The 10,000-nt window shown below is 31.5% G+C and overlaps 1 protein-coding gene across 10 annotated transcripts in view; it reads right to left on the bottom strand.

Annotated features, from left to right (window-relative positions):
* Window positions 1-10,000, bottom strand: part of LOC124427571 (nephrin) — a 421,612-nt gene that overhangs the window by 47,728 nt on the left and 363,884 nt on the right. The window lies entirely within an intron of this gene.

The following is a 10,000-nucleotide window of genomic DNA, read 5'->3' as shown; positions in this document are numbered from 1 at the left end:
ATTATTCACGATAATCGATTTATTCGTATATCGCACTCGAGAAAAGAGAGATTTTCGTCGAAGTTCTTTTCGATTCTCGATCTACGACAACGATCATCTCTCTCACTCTCTCTCTCTCTCTCTCTCTCTCTCTCTCTCTCTCTCTCTTTCTGTCGATATCACGACGCGTCGTGATAATAAATCGAAATGAAAGAGAAGGAGAAAAAAAAACAGAAGAAAGAAGAAAAAAAGGGAGAAAGGAAAAAAAAGGAGAGAAAAAAAAAGCCTATGGATTCGACAAAGATAAAAGGAGAAAAATGAAAAAAGACGAAAGAGGAGTAGAAGGAGGAGAGGAAGAGGAGTAATTTGTAAAAAATATGTGAAACAAAAATTCGAATTGGATTATTGTATTTCGAAGGAAAGTAACATATTCCTTTTTGCCAACTTAAACAAGAATATTCGTCGTTGATTCAATGGACCCTATATTAACGTTATCACTAGCTTTATGCTTTCTTCCTTTCTCCTCTTATTTATTATCTCGAGGCGTTTCCAAGTGAGCTTACCTATTTTGGATTCCGTTTTCTCCCTTTAAGATATCTCCACCAATATTCATTGCCTATCCTCACGTTATCTATATAATCATATCGTACATAATACACCGCTAAATTGTATTAAACCACGAAACTAATCAAAAGCGTTATTCAACTTTTCATTAAAATTTCTCGACTTTCAAATTTTGCCCCGTTCAAATTATTCATTTATCTTTCAAGATGGATAAAGATATAGTGATAAATAGATAGATAGAGATAGATAGATAGAGAGAGAAAGAGAGAGGGAGAGAGAGAGAGAGAGAGAGAGAGAGAAAGAGAGAGAGAAAATATAATTTCAAAATTTTACATTATTGTCCATTTTAAATGTGTTACAAGTGTGCTTTTATATATAGAGAGAAAAATTTGGTAAATATTAAAAATATCCAAAGAGAACGGAAAAAAAAAATAAATAAATAAATTAATATATATATATATATATATATATATATATATATTTATAAATATATATTTATAATATATGTGTGTATGTGTTGACATAAAAAGAAATCACGTGTCTACAACGAGAGAAATGATAAATGTTTATTCAAAGATGGGATACTAGACAGTGCCATGAAATCGTTCATGCGTAACAAGCAAGTACGGATATCGTTCGGCGAGTTATCCTGATGAATAAATCACTACGGTGATATTGGATTGAATTGACTCTGAGAGAGAAAGATAGAGAGAGAGAGAGAGAGAGAGAGAGAGAGAGAGAGAGAGAGACAAAGAGGAACCAAGATAATATTTCATGCAATATTTTTTATTCTTCTTATCTTTCATCGTCGATCAATAATTTTTAAATCCAGAACTAACAGAAAAAGAAAACCATAAAAGAAACTTACGTTAAAAGATTTCTACGCAAGGCAAAGGTGTTCGATCGAAAGAAAAAGGAGAAGAGGAAGAAGAAATAAGAAGAAGAAATAAGAGTAAGGGAAGAACAAACAGACAAACAAACAAAAAAGAAAAAAAGAAAAAAAGAAAAGGAAAAGAATTTAATATTTCGTAAGGCAGATTGTTGGAAGGGGGATGGGAAATGGGGGGGGAGGGATGGGGTTAGGGTGTTGGCCGATGTTGGTGGAAGATTGAGAGGGATGGTTGGAAAAAGGCGAAAGAAAACTTGCTGGAACTTATGGTTTCTTGAAGTCTATGGGTTCTCCTCTCGTAAGGTAAGGTAAGGTAAGGTAAGAAGAGAATAGAAAAGCCTTAGAAAATTTATTAAGGAAAGAGTTTGTCGTAGGTGAGCGTAGCTATTAAAAATGGTCGGGGGGTGGAGGAGGTGGAAGAAGTGGAAGAGGTGGAAGAGGTGGAAGAGGTGGAAGAAGGAGGCAGGGGCGGAGTCAAAAATAAAAAAGAAAGAAAAAAGAGAGAGAGAGAGAGAGAGAGAGATAAAGGGGAGAAAAAGAAAAGAGAAAAAAGAAAAGCGACGAGTGCCTGTACCCTGCACATTCTCGTCGTAGAACCCGATGGAAAGCAAAGGCTGTTTTCGCAAAAGCTGAAAAGTTTTCGCGGCCTAGTTTCGAATAGTCGTCGAGGGAAGAAGATGAGGAAGGAAAAGAAATAGTAGAGAAAGAGAGAGAGAGAAAAGAGAGAGAGAGAGAGAGAGACTAGGATAGACGACATAGAGATGGTATAATGTTCGTGGCCGAGCTCGCATACACGGATAATGCAGGTTGTTAATGCACTACTTGCATCGCTCGCATGTTCCTACTGTAGATGCATGCATTATTCAAGAACACTTTACATTATTTAGAGTAGACATTCTCTTGGCACCGCCCGTTTTGAGGAGTGAGGGAGAGTACCGGAGAGAGGGGAGGGGGTTTAGGAGGGCCAGGGACAGGAACGAGGTGGAGGGAAGACAACGAGAGAGAACCTGAAAGAGTAACTCGCACGTACGTGTGGATGAATGTGAACGAGGAAAATAAATAAACCTGAGGTGCGTGTTTCGTTTTTTTCGAGAGAAATACAGAGAGAGAGAGAGAGAGAGAGAGAGAGAGAGAATGAAAAAAAGTAAAGAAAAGAAGGAGGAACTGAGAACGTGCACATGATACAATACTAACCATGATTAGGATCAATCTGTACTTATGTATGCATAATACGTATATATGTTTGATATGTACGTATGTTGTATATAAGTGGAACGTATGATCGAACCCTATGACCTGTTCAATAATCTTTTGAGTTCACGACGAAGGGAATTATCCCATATCGTAATAAAATCATTAATTCTAAATAAACTTATTCATTTAGATATGTCTAAAGAGAAATTATGATGGGATCAGATAAGAATACATGTACCTACATAATAAATATGTTCTACTATATATATATATATATATAATGAGTTAATTATTACGATATAACAGGTGAACTAATGAAAATATGTGCGTGCAGGCATAAGTACATATGTGTATGTTTGATAACGTTAGAAAAAATATTCTGATACTTTGGAGAAATATTCTTTTCTTTTTGTCACCTCTTTTCTCATTTCCTGTTCTTCCTTTTTTTTTCTTCTTTTTTTTTTTTTCTTTTTGTTTTTATTCTTAATCGTAATTAGATCATTTGTTTGTTTTCGATGAGACCAGATAGAATGGAAAACGATGTATTCTTATCTAACGATATTATCTACGCACGTATAACGTGGTAGGTTCTCTGAAACTTGTCGAGAAAAATATTCGAAAAATTTTCAAAGGGATAAAAACGAGAGAGAGTGAGTAAGAGAGAGAGAGAGAGAGAGAGAGAGAATTATAGTACGTATTTTGATCATTGTTCGATGCAGGATGGTATCGTTTTCTAACGATCTTCAATTCATCGGCATCCGTTCTGATGTATGTATGTATGTATGTATGTATCTATGTATGTATGTATGTATGCATGCATGCATGTATGTATGTATGTATGTATGTATGTATGTTTGTAGTATTGGCGTAGACGCAATTAGATTTCACTATTTGGAATACTCGAAACAATATCGTTTCAAATAACCGATATTATTCGACCTGATTTTCTATAGTATTCTGTAGACATTCTATGAAATATAGATGCATATATATACCTATGCCTATAATCTATAACCATTTATATATATATATATATGTATGTGTGTGTGTGTGTGTGTGTACATATGTTATATAAGCAGTATGGCCACGAGGAATAAATTATTGTATATTAATAGTAGACCGTCGTTGGGTAGTTTGATGGGTCATGTTGCCCGCAAAACTTTAAACCAATCGCGTTTTGATCCTCGAGAGAGAAAGAGAGAGAGAGAGAGAGAAAGAGAGAGAAAGAGAGAGAGAGAGAGAGAGAGAGAGAGAGAGATAGAAAATAACATGAGGATTTACATTCCACGGGATGTGCACATCGAATAATTTAAATTTAAAGCTTTGAATACGCTTCCATACTAACGCGATACTTTCGACATAATTTTCCATCGGAATATAAACTACAAATTTCTACGGTAATTATTATACTAGACAGGATACATAGCTAATATGTATATATGTATTATATAGATGAGAATGATAGAATAACAAAGTACGAGTTTTGTTTAAAGATATAAAGACAATACATCAAAAGTGATTGAACGAATATGCACGAATGAATGAATGAATGAATGAATGAATGAATGAATGAAAGAATGAATGAATGAATGTATGAATGAAAGAATGAATGTATGTATGAATGAAAGAATCTATGAATGAAAGAATGAATGAATGAATTAATAAATATGGAAAAATTTGTGTTACTTCCATACACTCTCATACGAAATAAATACAAATAGTTATATTTGGTTAGAGAGAGAGAGAGAAAGAGAGAGAGAGAGAGAGAGAGAGAAAGAGATAAAGAAGTTTCTTGGGAAGAGATGATAAACAATAATTAATAAAAATAATAAACAATAATTAAAAATGGAACTCATTTAATATTGTACATACTATATCTACATACGTATATACAATCCCATATATCTAATGTTAGATCATTAATTACTATCGATTATTAATCTAATCTCCCTATCTCTTTTCAATCTCTATAAATTTTTGCAAATCGCTATTTCACAGTGATTCAATTTTTACAAATAATAGAACGATATAAACATTGTTATAAAACATGTTTTTGTTAGTTAGCGTTAAAAAAGAAAAGAAAAAAAGAAAATCCTTTCGATTTGTCAAGAATGAAAAACGAAGAAATATATTCGAACGAAGGGAATAATTTTCGATTTATTTAAAAATCGATACAATTATCGATTGCAATGCCATTGAAATCTTTTAGAATTACTTTTGCATTCGACTTGTCCTTACAGAAATCAATTGCGGTCATTTAACGTAACACACGGTAGAAAAAGGATTGCGATCGATGATAATAAATAAATGTCATTAACATTTAATGAGAAAAAAGAGAAAAAGACAGACATACAGACACACAGAGAGAGAGAGAGAGAGAGAGAGAGAGAGAGAGAGAGAAAGAAGAGTAATCAGTCGATAGTCTCTATAAAATATTTTCAAAGAAGTAAGAAAAGATATTTTCAAGAAAGTAAGATTGCGAATCGAAAGATCGTGTGTCTGCGTGTGTGTGTGTGTTTGTGTATTTATATGCATCCATGTCTCTCTCTCTCTCTCTTTTTCTGTGTGTGTATGTGTGTGTTCGTGTATTTTATCTTTTTCCTTCTTTCTTTCTTTTTTTTTTTTTTTTTCATACATACAGTACGAGGAACACCGTGTTATTTATTTGGTTATTATCGTCAAATTTATATTGTTCTACTATATAACGGGTGCCTATTTAATACGAACAAGCGCAAAAACCATCACGGCAGTGCCGCCGTCAATTTGCATATCGTAATGGCTGGCAAAGCAAAGTTTACTAAAGATTTACGATCCACGTGTATGTACTTACTTAGGTAGGTAGCTATCTACGTAGGACGAAATCGTAGTACCTACGTACTTACGTACATACGTACTTACATATACATATATATATACATATATACATATATATATATTGTATATACTAAGCTCACTTCGCGCGAGAAAGAGATCGTATATTATTCGACGAAAGGTGGTTGGAAAAAGAAGGGTGGAGGATCGTTGGTGGTAAAGAAGGAGGAAATAAAAAAGAAGGAAAAAAAGAAAGAAAAATAAAAATACAAATAAAAGGATGGACGAAGGGAACATGGGGTGGGGGTAGGGGGATGGGAAGGTTAGGTATAGGAGAAAGGTAGTCGAAGAAAAAAAAAGAGTCTATCTTCTCTTCACTGGTGTATGCAACTATATTTATCTAATTTTGTTCTTCACACAGTACCCCATTCTTTCTTCACCCCTTACGTGATAAACGTACATAATAATAAACGTATACCTTATTCGATAAAATAATTATACCCCTTCGAAATTTATCCCTTCTTTATTACTATCTTTTTCTGTCTATCTATTGTATTTATTTATCTATTTATCTTTGTTACTATCACGATATACACGAAGCTCGCATATTATGTAGCTCTCTCTCTCTTTCTCTCTCTTTCTCTCTCTCTCTCTCTCTCTCTCTCTCTCGTGTACTTAGTTACAACGCTTATCGTCGAACCGTAAAAGCAAAGAGTCAGCGTTCTAATACAAGCGTGATAGAAAGAAATTAGCGTTGTTGTTTTCTGCTTTGGCGAGCTGCTTAACGTGTCGCAGTGCAACTTTGAAAAGGTCGTTCGCGTTTAACCGACGGCGACCATCGTTTAGTTTCAAAGTTTAAAGGTTAGAACGAGAGAAATTTTCTTTCCTCCTATTTCTTGTTCTTTTTTTTTTATTATTTTCTCATTTCTTTTCTTTTTTCTCATTTTCCTTTTTCTCTCTCTCTTTCTCTCTTTCTCTCTCTCTCCATCTATCTATCTATCTATCTATCTATATATCTATCTATCTATCTATTTATCTGTCTTTCTCATTTTCTCGTTTGTCACATGAAAATTATAGCTCGAAATAATTAGTGGAACGTATACGTCTTCGTTTATGGGCAGGTATTGCGTGTTTGTAAACCCTATGGTTATATATCGTTTATGTGATTCATTTCGACGGATCGTTGTGACGATAACGTAACGAGTACGTACGATACGTATAAACATATATATATGTATGTATCTATGTACATACGTAATGTGTGTTTATATGGATGTATATATAAAAAAAGAAAAAGAAGAAAAAAAAGGAAAAAAAAAGCAGAAAGAAAAAGAAAAAAAAAAGGAGGAAGAAAAATATTCTCCTCGCGTCGCTTTAAAAAGAAAAAAAAAAAATTCTCAATAAATTCCACGCGATGATGGTGGGGTATCATTAATTTTTCTCTTCTCTTTCTCTTTTCTTTTCTCTCTTCTTTTTTCTTCGTTTATTTTTCTTTTTTTTTCTTTTTTTTTTTTTTTTATCAAATGCGTCTTCCTATTTATTATCCTTTTTCTTTTCTTTTTTTTTTTTTTTTTTTTTTTTTTTGAAAAGACAACGAATAGGATTAATTAGAAGATGAATAGTTGCTTTGATAGAGAGAGAGAGAGAGAGAGAGAGAGAGAGAGAGAGAGAGAGAAAGACAGATAGTTCTATTAAGAGTCATTAACTTTATTATTAGGTATTCCCTTTTTGTTTCTTTTTAAATCGAATGATATCATTTATCTATAGAACGAAAGGATTTTTTTAGACGTCTATTTTTTTTTTTTTTTTTTATTACTTTCGACAATTTCTGATATTCTTTCATACTTTCTTTCATCCTCATTTTCATTATTTTATTCTCTCTCTCATACCTTCTTTCCTTCTCTCTATTCTGTCAATTCACTTATTTCTTTATTTATTTATTCTTTTAACTTTTTATTATGTTTCAATCTACCTCATTATTAATACAAAATGCATCCTTCTTATCAGTACAGATTATTATGTGTTCTTATTTACTTTTTCTTCTTTTTTTTTTTTTTTTTTTTTTTTATTACTTCCCCTCCCTCCTCTTCCTCGAGCTCATTTTCAAAGATTCAAAAACTCTTGGATAATTGAGCTGCAAAGAATTATTAGTTCGTAGGACGAATAATTCAATACTATGTTGTTTATGCTTTATATGTAAAATAGCTTGCAAGCTTAAAGGAAAGCCAAAGGAAAAATGAAATAATAATTGATATATAATATGAAATATAGCAGAAATAGAAGAGTTTAATTACGTCGAAATTAGGATGTTAATCTCTCGCGCGGGGAAGGGGGGGGGGGTAAAGGGAAATCTATGATGCTTTCAGAGCGTTTATCATCTTTTTTTTCCTTTTTCCTATTTTTCTTATTTAATCATTTATTCATCTATTTATTTATTTATTTATTTATTTATTTATCTATTTATTTATTTACTTATTTATTATAATTTTTTGTCTTTTATTCGAAGATAAAGAGAGCATATGTATGTTGAAGAACGAGAGAAAAAGACAGACAGACAGGCAGAGAGAGAGAGAGAGAGAGAGAGAAAGAAAGTTAATAAATTGATCTATTTCCTCGTGGACGTTCATCTCAATCGATTTGTAAAAAAATTGGCAGAAGAAGATGAATAATCGATCGTCAATTGAAAAGCTTTGGAAATATATATATATATATATATATATATATATATATATATATATATATATTGGTCTATTTTTTTCATTTATATTTTTCGTCCCTTTTTTCCCATTTTAACTTCAACTTCCCCCATTTCCGGTACTCCTCTTCCGATTACAATCGAGTCGTCCTGTCTTTTAAGCGTAAAAAGAAAAAGAAAAACCAAGAAAAAAGAAAGGACTGAGAAGGAAATAGGGAAATCATTTTTCTTTTTTTTTTTTTTTCTTCCTGGAATAAAAGAGATAAAATGTATTTGTCCTATTACAGAAGGACTACTTTTTGTATCCTCAAAAAAGATAATACTACAATTTTCTTTGGTCGTTTATATGAATTTTTATCCATTATTCGAATTTTTTCATTTCGTTTTCTTTTTTTTTTTCTTTTCCCCTAAATTCGTTCATTTATTGTAAATATAAACATTGTCTTCGTCCTCTCTCTCTCTCTCTCTCTCTCTCTCTCTCTCTCTCTCTTTCTCTTTCGTTCTTTTATATTTATTTCTTTGATGTTTAATGAAGAACGTCTAATTAGAGATCGTTTGTGATGCTTTTCTTTTCATTTGGTAGTAATTAGGAAGATTATTTTTTCGTTAAAAGAAAAAAAAGAAAAAAAAAAGAAATAAATAAATTATATGCATGTGTTATACTTAATAAATTTATTAGACAAAATCGCTATATTTCTCTCTCTCTCTCTCTCTATCAAAATATATTTAGATTCATCTCTAGTATACATATCCATGTGGTTTGAAATTTGGGTAAGGCTTCTTGACCGACCAACCATAAATGACATTCCATTAAAGGAATGAGAAACCATAGAGAGAAAGAGAGAGAGAGAGACAGAGAGAGAAAGAGAGAGAGAATGCAAAAAGAAAGATCGTTTGTTTATGTACTCTGGATTGACGTCATCATTTATGTATACATGTATATATGATATTGTCAATCGGAATGAAATACGTAGTGAGCGATTTCCAATAGACAAATGACAAATGTAAAAGAGAAATTCTTTTGTCTCTATGTTTATGATTCTTTCTATCTCTCCCTTTCTCTCTCTTTTTCTATGTTTGTGTGTGTGTGTGTGTGTGTGTGTGTGTGTGTGGAAATTGTTTTTTTATTTCTTCTTTTATCTCCATGAAATCCGATTAATTTGTTCTTTCGCGCAAATTTCTTTTAACCTCAAGTCCATCTCTCTTATTTTTGTTAACCCTTTTTATTTTACATTCTTTCTCTTTCTTCTTTTATTTTCCTTTTCTTTTCTTCTCTCACTTCTTTTATTACAATTCTCTTTCTTTGTATACGTTAAAATTTTCAACAGAAAAAATATTAGCGCAAATAGTAAAGAATATTTCGGTAAACAAAATGTTCCCTAGAGTTTGTTATTTATTCAAAATTTTTATTTACATATATTCTATTCTTTATTTAGATATAAAAATAATAAAAAGTTTCAACGATGAAAGAAACAAAAGAGAAGGAAATAAAAGTACTCTTGACAGTTCCATTTATTTAGATATAAATATACCAAATGTCTTTTCTTTTTCTTGTTTTTTTGTTTTCAAACAAAAGAAAAAAAAAACATATTATAACGTTATATTCACTTAGTTATAATATATCGAACTCTTTTACGATATACATAATATTAAATGTTATTTATTTAGACATTGATAATATATGGCAGTATTTCTTCCTCCTCCAACCCTCCTCCAAAAAAAAAAAAAAAAAAGATATACAGATATATAAATAAAAAGAGACAATTATATTATCAATCAAAATAAAAACAAAACAAAAAAAAATTATATTTCATAGAAGAATCTCTATAGGTAGTTTTACGTTCATGTTTCTTTATTTTAAAAATCGA

Source organism: Vespa crabro, chromosome 10 (assembly GCF_910589235.1).
Source record: "Vespa crabro chromosome 10, iyVesCrab1.2, whole genome shotgun sequence".
In the NCBI taxonomy this organism is placed as follows: Eukaryota; Metazoa; Arthropoda; class Insecta; order Hymenoptera; family Vespidae; genus Vespa; species Vespa crabro.
The sequence above is the reverse complement of the archived record's forward strand: the minus strand, read 5'-3'. Positions and strand labels throughout refer to the sequence as shown.